The sequence below is a fragment of the Diadema antillarum genome, unplaced genomic scaffold (genome assembly GCF_040938485.1).
Source record: "Diadema antillarum isolate AM-2024a unplaced genomic scaffold, OU_Dant_1.0 scf00000201, whole genome shotgun sequence".
NCBI lineage: Eukaryota > Metazoa > Echinodermata > Echinoidea > Diadematoida > Diadematidae > Diadema > Diadema antillarum.
In genome coordinates this window covers 1058393-1081954 of record NW_027271090.1, presented here as the reverse complement: position 1 = coordinate 1081954, position 23562 = coordinate 1058393, and the positions used below count along the sequence as shown (strand labels likewise).

At 43.1% G+C, this 23562-nt stretch overlaps 1 long non-coding RNA gene across 1 annotated transcript; it reads left to right on the top strand.

The window, feature by feature from the left end:
• Positions 1 to 2154: 2154 nt before the first annotated feature.
• On the top strand, positions 2155 to 5280 carry LOC139723851 (uncharacterized). Its single transcript, XR_011710386.1, has 3 exons — positions 2155 to 2280; positions 3140 to 3195; positions 5181 to 5280. It is a non-coding gene; the product is annotated as an uncharacterized lncRNA (long non-coding RNA).
• Positions 5281 to 23562: the final 18282 nt, after the last annotated feature.

The window sequence follows — 23562 nt, the reverse complement described above, 5'->3', positions numbered from 1 at the left end:
AGCCCTCGTGATATAAGTCCATGGAACAAAAAAATGGCACTTTCTAGTGCAATCCCCGACTGTCAGGGTTCATCGTTGCTGAATTCAAAATGGCGCGTTGACCACTCTGCAAATTATGCGCGCGCATGTGCGGCTGGAAGTGCAGCGATCTATTGCGTGTGTGCACTCTTTGGTAGCAGCACGGTCCACAGCATGACCTTTAAAAGTGTATTCAGATCGCGTGAACTCCCGATTATCAGATGTACAGTTCGCACATGCTGCATATAATCTTCACTTTCAGTAAGTTGTGAAATGTGTATGTCAATATCGATAACATAGCTTTGTAGTGTCATTAATGAAGATTACATTTAATGAGTTTGTGGTGACAAAATATGATGTCAAGTATCAAAACTCTAAGCGATCGTAAAGCGATCGCTGAGCTTGCTCTGTGTTGTGGGCCACTCCGGTACAGCCCTGTCGCTACTTATACAGCGACTGGGCCGTGTATAGTTAAAGAAATGTGTGAAATAATGCTGTGATAAGACAATTTTAGTTGGATAAAGACAAAAATGTGAATCATTACCCAAAAAGGTATGCCGGAAGTGTTGCAATCATGAAATTATTGCACTCACAGAGCTTTCATAATCATCGTTGCTACAAGATGTTTTGAATTGATTACTTTGATTACAATTTATTGGGCCATAGCAGTATCCATTGTGAGAAAGTGGATCACATGCACAGCTTCTTAGCCATGTGCGATTCAGTGCTATTGCTAGAGCACGTTTCCATCATCATATACTAGTAATGTCCAACCTACCCACTACTGAATGGGGAGGGTGCTCAGGAATAAAAGTCGGGGACACCGACCTGAAGTTATTTATTTCATGCATTTGATCTCAAAATACTCCTAAACAACTCATTATCCCGGCAAATAGTGTCAGGCAGACAAGTTTCTTGGTAGAGCCTTTCAACACACTGGGTATTGCAAGCAAGAATTCTAAATGGTGGAAATGAATTTTGAACCCTTCTAAGGGCTATGTTTTAGCTTTAAATGTATGACTGGATTGATTGTGTGATTTCATTTTACATGAAGATTAGATGAATAAGCAAAAAAAAAAAAGAATAACACAAGTCTATTAGCATGGGATAACTTGAAAATGGAAAGATGTTGATGCATACATTGATGTAATGATGGAGAGATTCTCTGGGGCATTTTTGTTGTCGTTAAGGGAGGTCAGTACAGAATAAAAAGAAAATACAAAGGGGTATTCCTACTCCTAGAAAGACAAGTTGTTTGATGTGAGGAACCTGCTCTGTGTGCTCCATGTAAACTCTACATCAGAGAATGACAAGCTGACATTGGGACCCTGACTGTGATGGTCACAGGATTCTCTTGGTTTACAGCTGCTAATTTCTGAGAATAATTGTGACCTGCCACGACAGAAATCCAAAAGTCGCTGACTACTGAGCAGAGAAAATCGAGTTTGAAGTCAGATCACCAAAATCGGGCAAAACCATCGAGTTTCTGTTTTTGGCATAATGTTGTAGTCTAATGTATCTTCTATCATCTGCCAAAATTTCGAAGCTATATGATCAAAGGAAAGGCAAAAAATTAGCATTTTTCTGGGCCATGATTTTCCAACTTTCAGGCAGTTTTCTTGAAAAACGCTGATTTCTTGACCACTCGACATGCTCTCACAAAATCATTTGTATCTCTGCAACCGAGTCATTTTATGAGTCGTGTCAATATATGAAATTAAAGTGGAAGAGTAAGTGAATAATGGCATGTCATTTTCAAAAAATTGACCTTCCCCGACTTCAGATCCTTTTGTTGTAGCGGGTTACAATTTGACTGTTGTACCTTTTGTAGAACTCTGATATGTACATGTACTGTATGTGACAAATAAAGCGCACAGCTCATTTTTTTTTTTTGGGGGGGGGGGTGGGGGGTGGAGGGAAGCACCCCTAACACAAGGTACAGTATGACAGCGAGAAGTAAGCATTTGAATAGTGTCTAGAATATAATTGGTATCTGATAGCAGTAAAGTCAACATGATTGGATAATGTATTCCAATAAACTGGAGGTGAAAAAAAAAACAAATCACACTATGCTATTTGCAAGAATCTGATAAGTGTGTTGCTAACTCTCCTTCCAGCTAGCTGCATCGGTACAGATGAAAAGTGACAAGAAAGGAGGGAAGCTAAAGGTGAAAGGTCAAACGGGAGAGAGCAAAGAAGATCCCCCCTTGAGAGAAACGATGGTCTATGCTTCTCAAAGGCTTTGTGTCGCTGCTTTGAAAGGTATGGCAGAATTGAATGTAGAGGAGAAGTGAAGGAAATGCAAATGTGTGAAAAGAAATTTCTCTGTAATACTTTGTTTACTGTACACGCCATATATTTAGCGAGACTAATTTTTCGCAAATCGGGACTTCATGACAATTTCGTGAGTAGTTGAATTTACGATTGTCAAGTACAGGCCTAAATGGAGAATGTATGCGTGCATGTCACAATGTTGGGATGGGAGTTAATATTTTTTGTGTTTTTAAATTCATGAATAACACCAAACCCCTGAATTTCGCAAAAATAAAAACCTCATGAAATATTTGGCGTGTAGGCCTACAGTATTGTGACATATCAGCAGAAGTTACTGGATGTGTGCCAAATGTAAACTGAGGCTAGATTCATTTTAGTGTTTGAATCCATTTTTCAACCATGTACATTGAGCAATATCAATAGTCAGTTCTCTGTACGTGTGAAAAGAGTGACTAGTGGATATGCATTTTTATTCATTTTTACACAGGGGAAAGTTTGTATCACTTTTGTTATTGTTTTTACTTCTGTTAGTGTATCAGATTCCCTACACCTTCTTAAATTAGAACAAAAAGTGCAGATATGTGAAAGACCTATTATAGTGATTATAGTCTTAGGAAATGAAGAATCCTAGGTGATAGAGCTATTTGGAAGTTTTCATAGACAGTGTGCATTTGATCTCGAGAAAGTAGCAACCCTTCTGTGAAATGTTTGTCAATGAATGTTTTGTAATTGCAGTAGTCTTGTGCAGTACTCATGATTGTATATTTGAGGAATCTATGCCAGGAAGAAGCCATATTTAGTGACAAAATGATGTCCTCTCTCTGTCTGTGTCTCTATTTATTTGTAGCTCTGCGGCACTTAGTATTGACCGGTGGAATGAAACTGAAGAGCAACTCCTACGAGGTGAGTCTAAAGCTGGTTTACAGCCTTCTCAACCCAATCGGCATGCCAAATTTAACTCTTTTTTGTGCCACCTCTACACGCTGTACTCATTTGACTTCTTGCCAACTTTACATGTTTTGCTCAAATGCACAACTGTGCACAAACTGATTGATAAATTGCAGTAGGCCTATGCCACCGTACATTGAAAGCGTTACGCAAGATTCCATTCCGCACACATATTTACATCACAGCAAAGCTGGCATTTTTCTCCACAATTTTACTGTACTGCATTTTAGCATAAGCACTTCTATCAGAAGTTACTTATCTTTGAAGAACAGAATGTTTTCCTATGGAGATTGAGCATTGCAGTCTTGGAATACGGTGGTACAGAGAGAATCAGCACCATGGCACATGAAGAGTTAAAAGTCCCATTCTGCGCCTAGTTCAAACAATCAAAAAATCAAACAAATACATTCAAAAAATCAAACAAACGTGACGATGGAAGTACCGTGAGAATCAGACATAAAGAAAGTTACGGAATATTGAAAGCTTCTCTTGCTTTGCTGATAAGACACAAATTGCCAGAGGTGATGTTGTCATCCCCACACAGCTCTCCCTTTGGATTGCACACATAAATGTTAATGTTACTAAAGCCCCTTTTACACTTTCACGGATCGCATCACGGATGACCACGGATCGTCAATCCGGGATCATCCGTACTGTTTCCGGCATGACTGTGTTGACCCGTGAAGTCATCCGGCATTATCCTTGACCACCCGGCATGTCCGCGGGAAAAATTAAGCTTGCTTAATTTTTCATCCCGGACATCACGGATGAAAGTCAATACGAACTCTTCCTTGTTGGCACCGTCTACTCTGTGTTGCCTCCGAATTCCTTCCTTGTAGGCACCGGCTATTCCGTGTTGCCTCCGTACTCATTCCGGGACAATCCGTGAAGACATCGTGACTTGCGTATTAGCATCGGCTCCATCTGGGATGAGAAATTCGTGTGTTTTGCCAATACAGGCTCATAAAGTCCACGAAATTTGCTCACATCTTCCCCCATAAGTACAGTCAGCAACCCCTCATACTCTTCGAATAATTGTAGCCTGAGAAGCTTCAATGACCCACACACATTTCCTTGATGGTTGTGTGTGTGTGTGTGTGTGTGTGTGTGTGTGTGTGTGTGTGTGTTTTGACTTGTTTTGTTTTTGTTTTTGTTTTGCTTTGTTTATGTCATGATGTTCCCGCAAAATCAGAGTTTGCAAGAAGAGATTTGCCTGATGTCTACAAGTCCAGGCGTATGTAGGCTGCTGTAGATTTTCTCACGGTGTGCTTGTTATTAGCTCTGGAGGCATGTTGCCCGAGAATGATAAAGTATCAAAAGCAAAAGTAAATGTCATCCGTCAACATTTTAGAGAATTCCGTGTAAAGACCGCAAAGGGACCCAGTTGCATCTGTGCTCTTCCTTGATATCCGTGTTAGCTCCGTATCGTTTCCGCTTTGGTCCACGTTCATTCCTTGCCTGTCCGTGTAGCCTCCGTACTTGTCCGTGTAGACACCCAGTTGGGATCGTATTCACACCGGCATTGAGAGGAAAATTGATATTTTGCATGCCGGAACACCACGGATGACGATCCGTGGTTATCCATGAAGCAATCCGTGAAAGTGTAAAAGGGGCTTAAAGGTAAAACATAGTTTCCTTATGCCTGCAGAAACTGTTGATCTCTGCTGATCTCTGTTGTGAAATGGACACATGTGCGAAAGAAATGCTAGAAATAACACTGTGACAACTCAATTTCAGCAGGCCAATAACAAAAATGCCTAATTTGTATCCAAAAAGGTACACCCACAGTATTACATGCAGTCTAGGGGCATATCCGATCATGGTTGCTTCATAATGTTACACTCCATATATTCAAGACCAGTGGACTATCAATTACTTGAAAGTCAGAAAGTTTAAGTTTATGTACAAACAGTATCACCCTTTGGCATTTCACTCTCCAGGACATGAGCAAATTTGTCACTGCCCAGCTGGTTAGAATACAGAGCAGCTCATCAGAAGAACTCTCGGCCCCGTACTCTGACCCAGACTGCCGACGTTGCCTGTACAGTGTCCTCTTGGCCGAGGTGCTCGTGCCTCACCCCCAGGCCTCGTCAGTGACAAAATTGGCCATTGGCATCTTCCGGAAGGGCAAGACTGATGCCAGCCTCAAAGTAAGATTAATCTTGCCAGTGATATTGGACACTGTGAATAGTAATTACCAAATGTCCTGAATAAAACACCAAGCACACCTGAATTATTACAGGGAAACTCAGTTATAACAAGCTCACTTTCAACGAGGTACCGCTTTTGATGAGGTAAATTCGGGGGTCTCAGTTTTCCACTTCTGTTTTAGCTGGTGCCTTTTTAGTGTGTTTACAAAACTTTTAGTATGTTTTTACAATACAAAACAAACAGGTACTGGTTATAATAAGGTAAAATTTGCAGTCCTGGGCCCCGTTGCAAGAAAGTTGCAATCAATTGCAAATAATTGCTCATTTTGAAACAACCATTCTGATTGGCTCAGGGTCTGCCCTATTAAGAAGACATGCATGCAACAATGATTTTGATTGGCCAGTGGCAATCAGTTGCAAGTTGCGTTTAAACGCAAAGTTTCTAGCAACGGGGCCCTGGCAACCTCGTTATATTGGGGTTTCCCTGTATTAGAATACAGACGGTAAGAACTCTTGTGTGAAGAACGTTTCATCTCATTAGCTACCCTGTGGCTCCTGCAGTGACAAATATGGAGTACCAAGTTTTGAAAAAGGACAAGGAAAGAATTTTCGTAAATGGGCCATTTCAAATACTAAGACAGATATTTGAATATCAGATTAGTATAGTACAATGTAATTAAGATCATTTAGTGTTCGTAATTATCTTCCTTGTTTTTTTTCAGATGGTCTTTCCAAGACGGCTAGGTGGGAAAATTTCAAAAAAGAAAGAAAACAAATCCAAGTTTAATATCACAATTCATGTATACAAATGATCACTATGATCATTAAAAAGAGCCACACATTTATGAATGAGAAATCAGCTGCCGTATTTTAATGTCAATTCAACGAGCTGTATGACTTTTTCATTAAACACTTAGTGGCTGCTTCTAAACACGTCAGCCGCTTTGTTTTACCAAGTGGCTTTCCTGAGTTGGCAAAAATAAGAGTTTTGATGGAAAGAGGGAGTTTATCCTGATAACTGTTTGTGTATTTATTTATAAATATGGTCATGTAGGTGTCAAGCACGTGTACAGAAGCTGCGTTAATCTGCAATGCCATCATCCACCCGAGGACCCCGGCAGTGCCACGCCCATCTGCTAGTCCATCCCTCCTCACTTTGGGGTCATCCCTGGAGGCAGCCACGCCCCAAACTCCAGCAGCAGCATTTTCCCTCTCCAGTACACTGGCATCAGCGGCAGACACGCCTCCCAAGCTCCCTGATCCAGCCATTCCTTCTTCTCCCCAGAGTTCAAGGAGCCCACCAGGGAACTCCTTTGGACGGTCCGCATCTACATCCGCAGGTAGCTCCAGCGAGAAAACGGCAGTGGAGGGGAAGAGCAAAGATCCTGAGGTGCCACAGACTGCAGAGGAGAGTGAAGAGCTGGTGGAAGAGATGACAGAAAAAGACAAGGGGAAGGAGGAGGAGGAAGAGGAGCAGGAGCAGGAAGATGAAGGGGAGGAGGACGAGGAGGAGGAAAAGACAAGGGATGTCATGGAAGATGACGAAGGAGACAAAATTAGTGGTAAAGAGAAGGAGGGAAGCGACTCTGTTCTCATCAGTGGTCTCTCTGAGGAAGAACTCATTCCAGGGACGAGGAAGAGGAAGCATGCGGATCCCGAAACTCAGGTTTGAAAATATCTTGCTCTTATAACAATTTTGGAGATCAGGGGGGCATTTCATGAAGCATTTTGTCAGATATTTTGTCTGACAAGCTGTTAAAAGCTACTGAAATCTGTGCATCTATTTGTCCGACAAAGTTGTCGGACAAAATGCTTCATAAAATGCCCCCCAGGTCGCGGCATGATTTATGTCCTGAAAGACTTTTTTTTTGAAAACATTTCTTTCAACAGCAATTAACCTGATTTACAACCAAGCAAAAGGTCAAAGTAATCTGTGTTTTGGAACTTACACCAAAGTTATATGTTGACTTGATCTTGGCAATTTCAGCTTAATAGTTCATAATAGTTCTGGGTGTTGTCATATGTGAAGAATAATTATATTGTAGTTGTTGTTATATGGAATGCATCAATTCCAATTGAATTTTTTCATTTTTTTATCGTGTAAGAAATTGATAATTGAGAACTCAATTGAATTACAAAACTGTATGTTGCCATTGAAATATGGCATACATCGAGAGGGAGAGCCCCCCCCCCCATGCTTTGCAGTGCTTGATGTCAAATACATGAATGAATGTAAACAATAAGGAGAAGCAATGAATGGTCTTTTGACGTAGTCAGACGGCAGTGTTTCAGACCACTGTTTTAGACCACAATGATTTAGTGTAGTACATGAATACTCTGTATAGAATTGTGGACCTTTAATATAAAAATGACCGTTAGGATTGTAAGATTATGTCAAAAAGTCAGCCTCATGTACAGTATGGGCAACAAATTGCTGAAATATAAGTATGAAACATTCAAAATGTAGCTGTTGTGTTTATGGCTACTCTGAACATTTTTTTTTTTTTTTTTCAAAGGTTGAGAAATGCCTTTCCGTAGTTTGTAAGATCCGGACCCCTTCTGCCCAAGTGACAGAATTTTATTGACAAATCTTAATTTTGTTGTTGTTGCTGTTGTTTTTCACCATCGTCTCCAATATCAGACCAAGAAGATGACATCGGAGGAAGCTGTGTTCATGATTTCAAGCTTTGTGGATGCTCCACCAGATTCCGACTGAGAGGGCAACGAGGAAGAACAGAAAAAGGAAAGAAAAATAGATCAAATTGCTACAAGAAAACGAAGAGGCTTACCACTGTCATACTGCATGTTGCATGCTGCAGCAAACCTTGCATAACCCTTTATGTGTCCACGCAGGTAGCTTCAAAACTTGCCAACCTTTCTTTGTCTGCATTCCAGCAGATCATTCAAACATGAGGTGTAAAGGTGCAAATTTAGCAAGCTCACTCATGTGTAGCATTGTGTTTCAGTCCAACAGGAAGGGAGGCCATGGTGACACAATAGGGATTAGGGGGATTAGGTAATCTCTATTCATTGACAATTAGTTTCCAGACATACACTTAAGTGCCAATAGACAGAGAGAGGACTCAAGTATGGGTGCCAATAAGAGAACAAAGTACAGCAAGGGATTGAGTTGCTAAGATGGCATGTTTTCTTTGGTCCTATGTCTAAAAGTTTATTGTGTTACAGTTTTCAGTCATGTTCAAGGTCATGTAGGATTGAGTCCCCCAACAAATTGCTACCATATGGACAGTCACAGTCGTTATGACTATGAAGACATGAACATTCAGATATACATAAATTGGGGGAAACGGGGGGGGGGGGGGGGGGGGGGGATTTATTAGAAAAAAGAGATCATAGTGCTCAAAATAGAGTTTGTGTTTCCATCCTTTTAATTGTTTAGAAATGATATAGCCATGTAATTCTTTGTTTGTTTATTTGTTTTTGATTTTAACAAAATGAAGGGGTGTACTCAGGGGCAACACTATCTCCTCTTCTAAGTTTCTAACGTAGTCTCCACCCCCCCCCCCCCCCCATATGGCAGGTGGGCTAGGATTGGGATACTTTACCAAGGTATCCTTACCGTGTCATGGGTGACAATGGACTCATTGATGGAGATTGTCAGGGCTCATGCACACTTTTGTAACAAATGTCCTCAAGTTACCAAAATGCTCGGCCAGAGGCTTGCCAAAGTTTTACTAAAAATGGTAGTATCCAGTAGTGGCAAGTAGTGTGAAGTATTGCGTGCAAACCCGATTCTGTGCCTTGAAATATGTTCTGTTTAGAGCTCTACTTCATAAAGCTGTTCGTAAAGTTATGAACGAGTTATGAACGACTGGTGATCAGTTCTGATGTGCTATACTTATGAGAATTACAATAATTCAGCACAAGAACTGATCGCCAGCCGTTTGTAAGTTGTTTGTAACTTTACGATCAGCTTTGTGAAACACCCCCCAGGTGGATTAAATGGCCGTCTAGGATGTCTGTTTGGCGAGTGCAAAAGTATCAATAAATCTGTGTCCATCTGAAATCAGCTGATTGTGTTGATTGAGCCAATAAAGGTTTTGATGGTACAGTGATCACCTTATTAAAAGGAACCTCATAAAGTGGGAATCCTACTTCAGTGCAATGAAATCTGTACTTGTTGATCGACACTGCTGTAGCAGGACTAAATTTGTCGTATTTTGGACTGACAGTTTACCGTTTAATTGGGACTTGAATAGATGAAAATGCCACAGCATTTCCAGTGCATATTAATTGTAGCCTTTTTTACAAGACAGGACACCACTTTGAAAAGGCATATTCCTCATCAGATGTTTGTACAAAATTTTAAGTTTATGTGAAATTCATCTTACTCTAGAAAAAAATGCAGAAAGTGTTGTTTTGAACGTAGAATTAAAAAATTTATTCCGAGGTATGCAGAAGAAGGTAATTTGGGTAATTTGCATAAAATCACTGTTTAGTTACAACCATTTCAAAATGAGCTGTATTTTCAAATATATAAATTAATCAGTATTTACAGCATGAAACAGTAATACAGTGTAATTCCTAAAATGTTTGGTTGTAGACTAACTTCCAGTGTTTGAAGTAGATGCAAGATATGTTCATATCATCTTTGCAGTTTTTCTATGTATAATGACTACTATGGAGTTGTAATGATTAAGAGCCATCCACAGCTCCTGGCTTTATCAGTTGCAAGGAGAGACATGTTTAAAGTGTGATCTCACTGTATGTTTTGAGGTGTCATTGTGCTGGGCAGGTTTCGTGTCTTGGGATAGCCAACTACCTTGAATCTTCCGTACGTATGTATTGGCCTTTCATACAGGCAACAGAGAGTGATTCTCACAGTATTTGTTCTGAAAGACCAGTCTGAATATTGCTGTCGAGCCAGATGTCATGACATTATCGTACCTCTATAGCACCGCAGAAGTGTACCGTACCTGGTATGTTTTTTGAGTGAGGACATAGTTTGCATGAACACTGAGAAAGCAATTAAATGCTGATGAACAGGTGCAAAGATGTAGATAGTTTTAAATCACCTGGGAAGAGCCAAGCAATGAAGATGAGATGATTTGCCTAGAGGCACAGCCACTGCTACCAGGGGACTTGAACCAGGGACCTCCTGATTTAAGGTTTGTGGTCTTATCCCCCTGAGCTATGGCAGCTTGGAGGTTGTAACAGGTGAGGGCACTGTCCTACATTATTATTTCATTCCAAAGCCTTGTTAGTATTATGTGTGTATTCATGGGCATGTACATGTACTGCATTCACCTTGTGATCACAAATGTAATATTTCCCGAATTGGGACTAGTAAGACAATTTTGTTAGCTGTTGGATTCATGACTGAAAACTATGGTGACAGAGTGAGCAAGATGTGTTATCCCTTGTCAGAAAAAGAATGAGTGATTTCCAAAGTTGGAGCCCATAGAGCATGCATTTATGTGTAAACAGGAGCCATTAATTTTTGAGTTGTTAGTTTTGTGAATATTGGTCAATGCGTGAAATTCCTAAAAATAATCAACTCGGCAAAACATACCATGTATACAGTATAATCAAAATTTTTATTACTGTGCATTTGTTGTTGTTGTTGTTGCTCTGTATCATAAAGAGATACAGTACTGTGCATTCGATCAGACTATTGATTTCCGTTACTCACAGGTGCTGTTATTATTGTAGGATCAATTCGTCGCTGGGGTGACAGGACCTTGTATCTGCAATTTTGGTGAAAATGACTTTTTTGGATTAATCTACTATTATAATACTCGAAGTTGTTGTTGTTGTCGCGGCCTTATGTATTTCCTGTTTTATTCCGGCGTTGCTGGTTTTTCTATCTCCTCCCGAGCCGTTGCCTCCGGGCAGCTGCGACCGGTGGCGTCGGCCGCAGGAGAGTATCCTGCATCGAATGGCGCGGGTTTCGTCCCCGCTCCGCCTCCGTGTCGACGTCGAGGACGAAAAAGAAAAATTAATTAGATAGATGCATAATGCATTTTTGTGCGTGACGAAAGAGCCGAGCGTTTTAATATTCACCGAACCTGCGCTGGACTCCTGCTTTCTCGACCGTTCATCTTTTAGCTTGCAGAGACAGTGGGATACTAAAGATGATGGATGCAGCGAAATCTCTGACATCTTCCGGCGGACGCGCACGCACACACACAATGTTAAGTACGGAACTCTACACACTCTACACTGTGTGTATAGTTCTGTGATGTATACCTTTGCCTCCGCCAGTGCCCTGTTACGTGTATGTAATGTATTGACGATGGTTACTCAAAGCACTATATCTGCGTGCGCGTGATATCGACTACAAGGGCATTTACGTACAGTTCGCCTTTGGCGTCTTGCACAACTGCAGAATACTATGCAGCTCGGGTACGTCATTTGGTTTGCTCGCCGTTTGCTCTCAAGTCCGATGTCATTGTTCTCAGACTGTTTAGGACAGCTAAATATATATTGCCGATCGTACCCTTCCATATCAGATTACACGCGCAGCTGTGTCCATTCGTTTACTGCAGAGCTGCTGGAATCATACATATTCATAAGATGATCTGAGCGGACGTAGGGGAAAACCTCGCTTTGCCGACCGCCTATTTTTAAAATTACAAGTGGAAATAGAATGTGTGGTTCTATGGTCTATCAAACCAAGTTTTGGTGACAAAAAAAAAGAGGGAGCAAATGAAGACGAATATATATTCTTCTTTCTTCCATAACATGGGAAAAAATATTAAAGAAAAAAAATACGAGGTCGTGAGACCCTATACTCCAACGGGTGCCTATTAAACCTCATGGCTATGGTCTCCACCGCCCCAAATAATAACAATGATAATAATAATGATAATAATAATAACAATAATAACAATGATAATGATGTTAATAATGATAGTAATAATAATAATAATAACAATAATAGGAGCAATAATGGTAGGCCTAATATTAATTATGATAATGTACAGTCTGAAGCAGATGATGGTTCTATGATATATCAAGCCAAGTTTTGGTGATTAAAAACAAAAAGGAGGGAGCAAATGAAGACGAAAATATTGCATTTTTCTCTCATAACGTGGGGAAAAGAAATATGAAAAAAACAAAACAAAACAAAACAAACCGAGGCCTTTAGACCAGCCTTGGATTCCCGCGGGTGCCTGCGTGGATGCAAGAGCAGGCCGTAATCAAAGTCATTATAGTGTTAATATCTTCCCGTTTCGACGGGATAACAATCTGTGGGCAGAACTTTCGGGGAATCTCATTTGCGTTTTTGGTGATTTTCCCTGCATGTTATTGTTTTTGCCCTGCGGAGGTGGAAATGTGTGTGTGCGTACGAGGGAGGGGGGGGCGGGGGAGGGGTGAGGGGCAACAAGACAACTGTTGGACTTCAGCGAGTGCAAATAACCCCTCGAAACTCAAGTTCTATAGTAAAAGCAAGTAGTAGCGGGAATGATCCCTACCAATGGACCGGATCGCCGGGCACATACTACAAAAATGTATTATTTAATTTCTGGGAAGGGTGGTCATTTAGAAGACAGCACAATTAACGAAAGAATGAAAAGACTTTTCTTTTTATTTCTTCAATAAAAATGTGCAAAATCGTATTATGAGAAAAAAAATAAAACCCCTCAGACCCGTGGATTTCCACGGGTGCTGCTAGTGGTAAAATAATTGGTTAAGGAATGTCTTGTCCAAATCTCAACTGTCATACTCCGAAAATGAAGCCACCACGGCATGCCAAAGGAAAGGCTATCCCATTTGGTATAGTGCTTTGGCCGCCATGTTTTTTGGCTCTCTTGAACATTTGACATTTTGTAGATACGAGGTCTTGTCGCCCCAGCGACGAATTGTGACTCCAGGCTCTACAGGGCTGTAGCATGTTTAAAGTAATTAATGTTGCCAAAGTTATTTGTAGGCTTTCCTCTTCCAAATTGTGTGTTATCATAACAAGACACGTGTCACCAAATGTATTTGATTTGGGCATTACTTCTCATGGAGATTATCATACAGCTCTTGTTTCCGTGACTTCAACTTTTGTATTTACACAAAAGTAAGTTAATCCAATTTTATAAAATGGGTTCAAGAATGTAGCCAATAGGAAGCGCTGAAATGAGTCACGTGTGCTTTAGTTATTCTAGTCCCATTGCACTGCGTGTTCAATCCTATTGCCGATCGTCTGTGCGCGCGGCGGCTCCTTTGAAATGCATGCATACGCGCTGTCAATCCTGTAAACAACTTCTAGTTTAGGCTGCTGGCCGGCCGGTCTTTCTTCCCTTGTGCATAACATGTGTGGTGTACGTATACTCTTTAATGTATACGTACACTTTGTACAGTACAGTAGACCAAGCGTTGTGGGACTGGACGCGTACATGGAGTCACTTTGAAGGGCAAATCCAACGATTTAGCAGGTTGATTCTCATGCCGTTTTCAGAGTATGTTGTCTAGTAGGCCTATATGAGGAGTCTATATCAAGTCTTTAAGGTAAAGGGTGCATATTCTATGTAAAATAAGTAAGTTTTCATGCGGGAACTTAAGTGTCCGGAAACCCAACCCCTCATCATACCTATACTGTATGTGCGGGATTTCCGAGTGCGACGTGCGTAAATGTTTGGGACGAACATCTTCGGACGTCTCGACCCACAAAGGTACGTGAAAAACGCTGAAAAATGCTGTTAGTTTTCGAATTTTCGACCCATTTTATAAAACAAATGATGCACAGGATTCCCTGTGCATCATTTGTATATTGTCAGCAGCTGTGTGATGAAATATTGAATGGTAGCGGAGGAATACAGTACCTTGTCTTCTATCATGTTGGTGCTACTTTGACTAAAGACCTGGGGCCCGCTTCATAAAACTTGTCATCGGTGACAAGTTGTCGTAGATGTGACAAGTTACTGAAATCCTTGCATCTGATTGGCTGGGAGCAAATTTATCGTAGAAATGTGGCAGTTGTCACTGAATAAATGGGCCCCTGATAGCATGGCGATTCATGGGTGTCCGTGTCAGTCAATCTCATTTGTTGGCCACTGCGGTACATTCGAAAACCAAAAAAAGCGCCTGTCAGCAAATATGTGCATCAAAGTGTGTGCTCATCTGTAACGGTCGACTCCAGTCAAGATTTTTCAGCTGGTGTGTATAATTACATAGAGATTAGAGATAATGCTGTATGCAGTTTGTCACAGGGATTCTGGAATATATCCGAGCTGGGCCAACCTTCCCAATCCATGGTATCCCTATTGTACGCTACCTGGTCTTTAAACCTTGGATCAGGGTGAGAGATTCAAATTCATCCTCTTACAGGAGGTCTCATTTAAGTTAATTAATGAGAATTGTTGAAGATGATGTCTGATACCAGGGGAAACTTGATATAACGAGAAGGTCGGGACTGAGCCATTTTCCTCGTTATAGCCGATATCTTGTTATATCAGTCGGCATAACAAAGCATATAATAAAGACACTAATTTATACAGGTGGGATCACTATAGATCATGTTTCAGTCAATACTGAAACCTGACAATGTATGTGAGAGAATTACTCACCTTTATGTGTAAAAAGATGTTTTTTACCAATGAAATACGATACTGTATTAAGTTTCCAGCCTTCTTACTAGTCTTGCAGACCCTTCCGCTCCCCCCCCCCCCCAAATTTCCTTTAGTGGGCTACTCACAAAATCAAACTATGCTTGCATTGCCAATGTTGCAGCATTGAGAAAGTGTCTGTGAGACCTTTCAGAGTGGCGGAAGAATTTGTTTGCAAACGTGTAGAATTATGTTTCATGGTACATGTACACGTATAAAGTGAGTTATTTCTTTAGGTGTAAAAGCACACCTGTATACACTGTATGATTGGCATGCACATAACTGTATAATACATTGTATGTAGGGCCTATAATTCTCTCGTATGCTTTTTTACTTGGAGCTACATACCGTTGTAGGCCTATTTGTTTGGCAGGATGTAGAATTTGCTGTATAAAATGTTTTTTTGCTAATTGCCGTCAGCAGGAGACTCATTTCAGTATCTAAAAAAAGTCTGTGACTCTAAATGTAATGATTTTAATGGTGATTTTGAAACATGTGAGCCTTCTAAATTATTGTGAAAACTCATTGTAACAAGCATCGTGGTACCATGAGACTTGTGTTGTTATATCAGGGGTCCATCTCATGAAAGTCTTATGAGAGATTTTTCGCTCATAAGACACACTTATGAGAGACTTCATGAAACAGAGTTTACTTCTCTTTGAAAGTCTCACATACACTGTAGCTACATATGAGTGACTTTGACCATTCTGAGATTTATGCAAAGACTTTATGTGACAACTTCATGAAACAAACCTCATGTTTCTTGGTATATCAAGGTAAAACGAACAGAGCATTTTGCCAAGAAACTGCCTGTGTTAGAATGCAAGGCTTTACTATGATAATGACCCTGTCACTGCTCTTTGTAGAATAGATGTAGGCTACAGTTGGACAGAGGGAAATAATGTACATGTACACATGTACTTTGGAAGGATCATGAATGTCAAAAGCCTGTTACAGTTGAAATTAATGTGAAAGCTCACACATATTTATGGTATGAAAAATCATGCTCTGCCCATAATAGCTGAATTTCATGCACTGTATTGTACCAAATGTATCACTAAAATTGATGCTGCACTGTGTTTTCATTGTCCATGTATAATGCGTGTAGTATTCAGGCGTTTATGGAACATCATGAAGCACACATAGATGTAGATGTATTCTACGTCTACACTATTGTTTTCTAGCAATGTATTCTTATGTGGCTCGACAGGAAAGGTTTGTTTTTTTTTTATTCTGCATACTGAACTCATCAACTCACTGACTGAGTGATTTTTGAATCTGCTACCACTCCAGCATCAGAACGCTCTGCTAAAATTATCATGCCATCATTTATTTGGCATCAAAGAATATTTCATTGTACATTGAACATATGTACAGTTATTGGGAGAAACATCAGGGGGGTCTGACAATAACCATAGTAACAGTCAGTGACCAGAGCATCTCAGCCAATCAAAACCAAAGGATTTCGCTGAAATTGTCAGTGACTGACAACTTGTCAGTGCTGACTAAATTGATGAAACACCCCCCTGATGGAACAGGTCAAATCATCTATGCACACAAAATGTATGTAAGGAGCAACTTTAGTAAAATTTAAAACGCAATGAGGTATTATACAGTTAAACTCGCATAAGTCGATCTTCTCGGGACTGAGCAAAACACATCGACTTATGCGAGTTTCGACTTGTGCGTAAGTCGAAAAAAAATCGACTTACAGTTACACCACGCGTACACATGTATAATGTACCACATGTATGTGGTCTACTCTGGAGCCGAGAGCTGGAGCAGTGTGCCCGATATTTGCCCTTCAGCAAGACACTTTATCCACATTGAATATTACCGTTATTCATTTCCAAAATTAAGAGCAAACATCTGACATTTATTCCAGCATCCTATGGAGCCGATTACCGCTGTTCATTTCCAAAACTGAAGGCAAACATCCGTTGTTGTTGTTTTTTTTTTGGTGGTCCGGCGTGCGTTTTTGGTGACCCCGGTCGCATATTAACCATTCGCGAAATCGTGATTCGATTCGCGAAAAAACTCCGTTAAGTATTGTAGCCTTCTCTCCTTCTGTCGCTAGTGTATATGTTGTTATACGCTGTGTGCCACCGGCCCCGGCAACTAGCTGGAGAAGGGTCAGGATGGTCCGAGCTAGGCTGGGGTCCGTTTGGTTGAAATATACAACCAGGCGTGGAGAACGGCGTTGAAATGTACCATATTGCTGGGTTACTTACTACCAGTCTATTCCCATTACTTGCTTACTACCAGACTACCAGTCACAATTCATCCAACGAAGATACCAGTACCAGAGCAGCTCATCCAATCGCAGATACCAATACCAGTGCAGCTCATCCAATCGCAGATACCAATACCAGTTCACTCGCATATCATTTCATCAGTTCCGTAATTGCACTGCACTACTCACCAATACTTGTGTTATACTGCAGCAGACTTCAAATGAAACGGTCCAGGCAGTAGTATCCACTTCAATCAACGCTTTATTAACACTACTCATCCACTCTTTGGCCTGTATCCAGGCCCACCCAGCTCTATCGGCCTGTATCCAGGCCCACCCAGCTGGCTTATCCACACTTTGGCCCGTATCTAGGCCCACCCAGCTCTATCGGCCTGTATCCAGGCCCACCCAGCTGGCTTATCCACACTTTGGCCCGTATCTAGGCCCACCCAGCTGTTTGGATACATTTTCGACCTCTTATTATTCTCCGACCGCTATATTTCCGAAACAGTTACGCATTTTACTTACTGACCTTTTCCTCAAATACTAACGCTTATTAACCTTCCTCATCATACGGAAATGATTAGATAACAAAGCAATAATTATATGAAAAATTATTACTGAACATAATCGCGTCTCCAACAATTATTACCCCTCTAAAATTCCTAACAAAACAATCCATAAACGTCAGTTTCCTTGAAACTGATCGATTCATGATCGATTGTTAAAATAATCGATCGATTATATATTCGACCACGGAACTCTCAATATTTGACTAATTTTCACCGTTTTCTTACTAATACACTAATCTACCAATTCTTCATTGGTTACACGACACCCCTCCCTCGCTAAGCTCGGTCCCCGAGCTGACAAATAACAACTCGACAACTTGAACAGGTAAGTATAAAATACAACAAAAGGCAACACTTGATAAAAACCTTGCTACTATCTCAACGTCTTGATAGCATTTTCCTCAAACATCCAACCACATAACGTTTTATACCAAACATCTGTACGTTCTAACTTCCGCACGAATGGAAACCTCATGAGCACTGCTCAAATCACAAATTCCTACCGGGTCTCACCTCCTATAAACATGAACATGAACATGCTGTAATCTGTCTTCTAGCGCATTGTGCTGAATGAGCAAAACATGGCACCTCCCATCTTAATGGGCCTTCACTGTTTAATTTTCATCCTAGCAAATCAAGTAAATGATACCAGCCTAATCAAACATACATCATCCAAAATTACTGCTAAAACTCTCCTCAAACAGAACACGGTCTCTACCACTTTGGTCCTATTTCTTCTTGAAAGAGAGACAAAATATAATTCAGTGCGATTACTCCAAAACAACCTGGTTTTATCTAAACCGCAACTAATATAAAAATCCACAGTCTGCACTGTTAATCCCAATATGATAACAAAAAGGATACCTCTCTGGTAGTATGGTCTTTGCTAAACATCGTTATCTTCCATCACTACCAATTAAGTGAATACCTACTTGGTATAAACAAACTGCTTATGGTTACCTATGACACAACATTGATATCTGCCACTCGAAAACCAAAACCCTACATTTGACATATGTGAATAGTTGAAATAACAACTAGGTGTATGGAAATTGTACCATTTTCACACCATTTTATACCATATGTGAGCACAACATAGAATCTTAGCATAAGAAACCAAGTCCAGTGCGATACTTAATGTCCAATGATTACAGCTCATAAATCGGCAAAGCGTCCATCCTGCTCATCCCGGCTTCCGTCCTTTCATTTATTTATTGTCCATAAATGTTTCAAAATTTAAACCAAATTAAAAGAACACTGGTTGCTACGTTAAACTGGTTCCCTTGCTCAATCGTCGGCCACGATATCTGTCTGCACCTCCAGCCACTCCCCGGCGGTAGTGATGTACCGCTCAATACGCCTTGTCCACACACGGCCTGGCCGCAACACCCGCCTGGTAGTGTTATCGACGCTGTCCGTCAGACTAGTGGCCTGCTCGCACTGGCGCAACTGCAAAAGTCTGTCCCTGATGATGGTCCCATCCAGATCCGCTGGCCTCACCTGTACCTCGGCATCAACAGCCATCTTAACCTCTGACCCTCTGGAGGCGGAGGCGACCGGGGACCTTGGAACCTCCCTCTTTCTACCCCCAGTCAGGTCCAATAGCTCACACTCGCTGTCTTGCTCCAGACACGCCTCGTCAATTAAAGGCGTCTCACCCCGTGATGGTGAAACGCGCCGAGCGGGTGACATGCTGCTAGATGGGACCCTCTTACGCCCCACTGCCACAGGTGACCGGCTCCTGCTTCTGTCTTTGTTGGGCGTGCTTGGGGCCTTATTCTTAACCGGTGCGGAGACGGGGGTCTTGGTGTGTACCCTGATGGTTGGAGCGCAATTAGAGGCATGCTCCCCATAATGTCTTTCCAATTCCTTACGGTACGTGGTCCTAAATGAGCAACGGTCGCAGTAGTACTTTGGAGAATGTACGTCCTGCTCGTGTCTCTTCACCGAAGCCCGCGAGGCATAGACTCGTGAACACACCGGGCAGCGGTATGTTTTCTTGGGGTCCTTTTCGTCTCTTCTCTCCTCGGTGGGCATGGTCTTAAAAATAATGATAACAAAACACACACAAAAAGAAGGCATCATTGAATTGTCCGATTTGGCACTGGCGTGTATGCTAAATTTATCCAGTCACTCCACATACAACGACAATCACTGTTCCGGCACTGATATCACTTGCAGAATCCGAAACACCAACAATCTGCGCGACCAGTATCTGGCCTAGCCCATACCGGCTCCTGAACTAGATGGGGGTAGCACTCGTGAGTCCCACATGGCGTATGCAGTTTATGTCGGTAACAGTCTACGACAGATCTGCTACCACGCAGGAAGTCGAGGCCCAATATTCCTTCATGGCGTATGTCAGCAACAATTACGTCTGCCGTATACGATAGAAGTCCCAATTGTAAAGCGACTGTTGCCTTCCCATCCATTGCCAATAGCGATCCGTCTGCCATCATCATCGGCTCATCCAGTGGGCTTAACGGTGGCTTACTGCTCGAGTCAATCGTGTCGTAAATCCTCCTGGCTATGAAGGAATGGGTTGAGCCGGTGTCCACCAACGCTTCAACTCGTGCCCCATTTACTGTGGCTTTTATAAACAGTCCGTGCCAAGTCCCATCCAGAACTGTCCTTTGCTCACTTTCAGCAACATTACTGGCCCCAGCGGACCACTGTTCACCCCTCTGGTTCCTCGCCATGTCGGAAATGTCCTGCATGAATGCGAATACCAAAATGAAATATCATGAGAGTTCAGTCCCAAAACAGTGAGAGTTCGACATGCCGATATGTGCATGCCTAGAAGTATCTGGGGGGACGTCTGTTCCGTCTCGGGTATGGGTGCGGTTCATAGCTGGAATCTCTTCCAGGCTCATCACCTTCCAACGCCAGCTCTGTTGATACAGCCTCATCAACTTGATTTGGGTGGGCATCTGAACCTCCATCAGACTCCTCGTCATCTGTAGCCGGTTCTGGTACAGCCTCCTCTACTTGTTTCGGTATGAACTCCCACACTGGCCTCTGCACCCCTGTATATGGCTTCAGGCGGTCCACATGAACCACCAGCGGCTTGGTCCTTGGTGAAAGCTGCAGCCGTAGCGTAACATCTGATAGTTTCGTGACGATCAAGTATGGCCCCAACCATTTCGTCTGCAACTTGGGACTGCAGCCCTTCTTCCGCATCTTTCTCCGGAGCCACGCATACTGCCCAACATTGTATGCTGCGACATGGGCCCTCTGATCGTAAAACCGCTTCTGTTTTCTGCAGGCCAGCCCCAATCTAGCTCGTGCACGGTGATGTGCTCGTCTCATCCTTGTACGGAGACCCTCTGCATAATCTGTGCAGACCTCCTCCTGGTGGTCAGCATCATCTGGTTCAGCGACATCGCCTGGCATCAGCACCTCTCTTTCCATTGGGAAGCCGCTGATTCTCTGTTGCAGTGGGGCACGCGGTGTTCTACCAGCACCCTTTCTCCTTGCACAGATGTCACATTCACGCAGAGCAGACCGGAAATCTGCTGCCATCCCAATCCAGTAGTATCGTAGCCGAGCACGAGCTAGCGACTTGCCCATACCAAAATGGCCACCAGTCATAGAAGCGTGAACCGCCCGAATCACATCTCTCACAAGGACTCTTGGTAGGATAATCTGCCTCCTCACAGTGCTACCATCCGCTGCCTCCCAGCGACGGACAAGGACCCCGCTGCTAACCTCCAGCGCTTCCCAGTGATCCAAGAGCTGTCTTGCCTTGGCAGACCATGATGCTGCTTTTTCATCAGACGGTCGCTCAGCTGCCAGTTTAGCGGCACGAACCGGATTGATGTCCTCGTCTTGTTCCTGTAAACTGCCGATATCGGGAGCCTCATCTGCTTCTTGCTCTACCAGTACCCTGGCTTGGTCTGCTGGTATCTCCTCATCACAACCGCATTGTCTACACGGTCGGCGTGACAACCCGTCTGCATTGCCATGACTTCGCCCTTGCCTATGACGGATCTCAAAATCATATTCCGAGATCAACTCCAACCACCTTGCCAGCTGACCCCTGGGGTCCTTGAATCTGACAAGCCATTGCAGCGAGCCATGATCTGTCCGTATCACCACATGACGGCCGTATAGGTACTGACGAAACTGCTTCAGAGAGACCACCACTGCTAGGAGCTCCTTCCTCGTCACGCAGTAATTTCTCTCCGCTCTCCTCAGTGTGCGGCTTGCATATGCCACCACCCTCTCAGCACCATCTTGGACTTGAGAAAGCACGGCCCCAACACCAACGTCGCTGGCATCAGTATCGAGGATATAACTGCCATCTGGGCGTGGATAGGCCAGGATAGGAGGCGATGATAATCTCCCCTTCAGCTCATCGAATGCCTCTTGGCATTCTTTCGTCCAGAGGAACTTGTGATTTTTCTCCATTAGCTGGTGGAGCGGTTTGGCGATGGAGGCGAAGCCTGCAACAAACCTGCGGTAGTACGATACCAGCCCCACAAAGCTCCTCACTTCCTTGGTGGTCCTCGGTGTTGGCCATTGTTGAATGGCGGATGTCTTGTCTGGATCTGTTGTCACTCCATCCTTCGACACGATATGCCCCAGGTACCTAACGCTGGTGTGAAATAGCGAGCACTTCGACGGCTTAAGCTTCAAGCCGGCCTCACGGAGTCGCTGGAAAACCACTCGAAGTCGTGACAGCTCATCTTCCACTGTCTTGCCAAAGACAATCACGTCGTCCAAGTACACAAGCAACATTTCCCAGGTAAGGCCTGCCATCACTCTATCCATCAGACGCTCGAAGGTGGCTGGCGCATTACAGAGCCCGAAGGGCATAACGTGCCAGGCATACAACCTGCCATTAGCGATGAAGGCTGATTTCTGCTTAGCCTGCTCGTCAAGCTGCACTTGCCAATACCCACTGGCAAGATCGAGGGTTGAGAACCACTTTGCCCCGCTGAGTGCATCCAGTGTGTCATCTATTCTGGGCAGCGGATAAGCGTCTTTCAGTGTTGCAACATTCAGTTGGCGGTAGTCTATGCACATCCTCTTGCTCCCATCCTTCTTTGTGACCAAGACCACGTTGGAAGACCAAGGACTGCTTACTTGCTCAATCAGCCCCTGAGATAGTAGCTGATCTATCTGTCTGTCAATCTCCGCCCTCTGCTCTGCTGGATATCGTCTTGGTGCTTGTCGCACTGGTCTCGCATCACCAGTGTCAATGGTGTGCTGGACTAGGTCAGTTCTGCCCAGATCTGTTGGTCCGTGTGAGAAGACATCTGCAAAATCTTGCAGCAGCTCTGCTATTTGTGTGTGGTACTGCTCTGGGACCTCTTCAATGCTTCGCTCGTACAGCTCTACCACATGTGATGGCATGCCATCACCACCGTTCACGTCACGTGGAATTACCTCGACCTGTTCAGCGTTTTGGAGCTGAGTCAGACACGCCACCATAGTGCCCTGCTTCACCACTCTCTCTTCCTTTGTGGGGTTGTAAACTCTGATAGGGAGTACCTCAGCATCCGCCTCAACGACAGCCCTTGCTACCAGCAAGCCCTTACTGAGGGTCTCAGCCTGGTTGGTAGGAGCTTCCAGCAGGCCAACTCCTGCGATTGGTTGTGGCCTTCCACCTGCCACCATGCCTTTCAATATTGCCTCGTGTCCTGGGGGTACTGAACTGGTCTCGCTTGCTATGATTCTGCTACAGAAAGGCTGACCCCGATGATCTTTGCATTGGATCGTCTCCCATGGCAGCTGCAGCTCCAGTTTGCGGCAATCCAGCACCGACTGTGTTTGCATCAAGAAGTCCAACCCGATGATACCCTCAT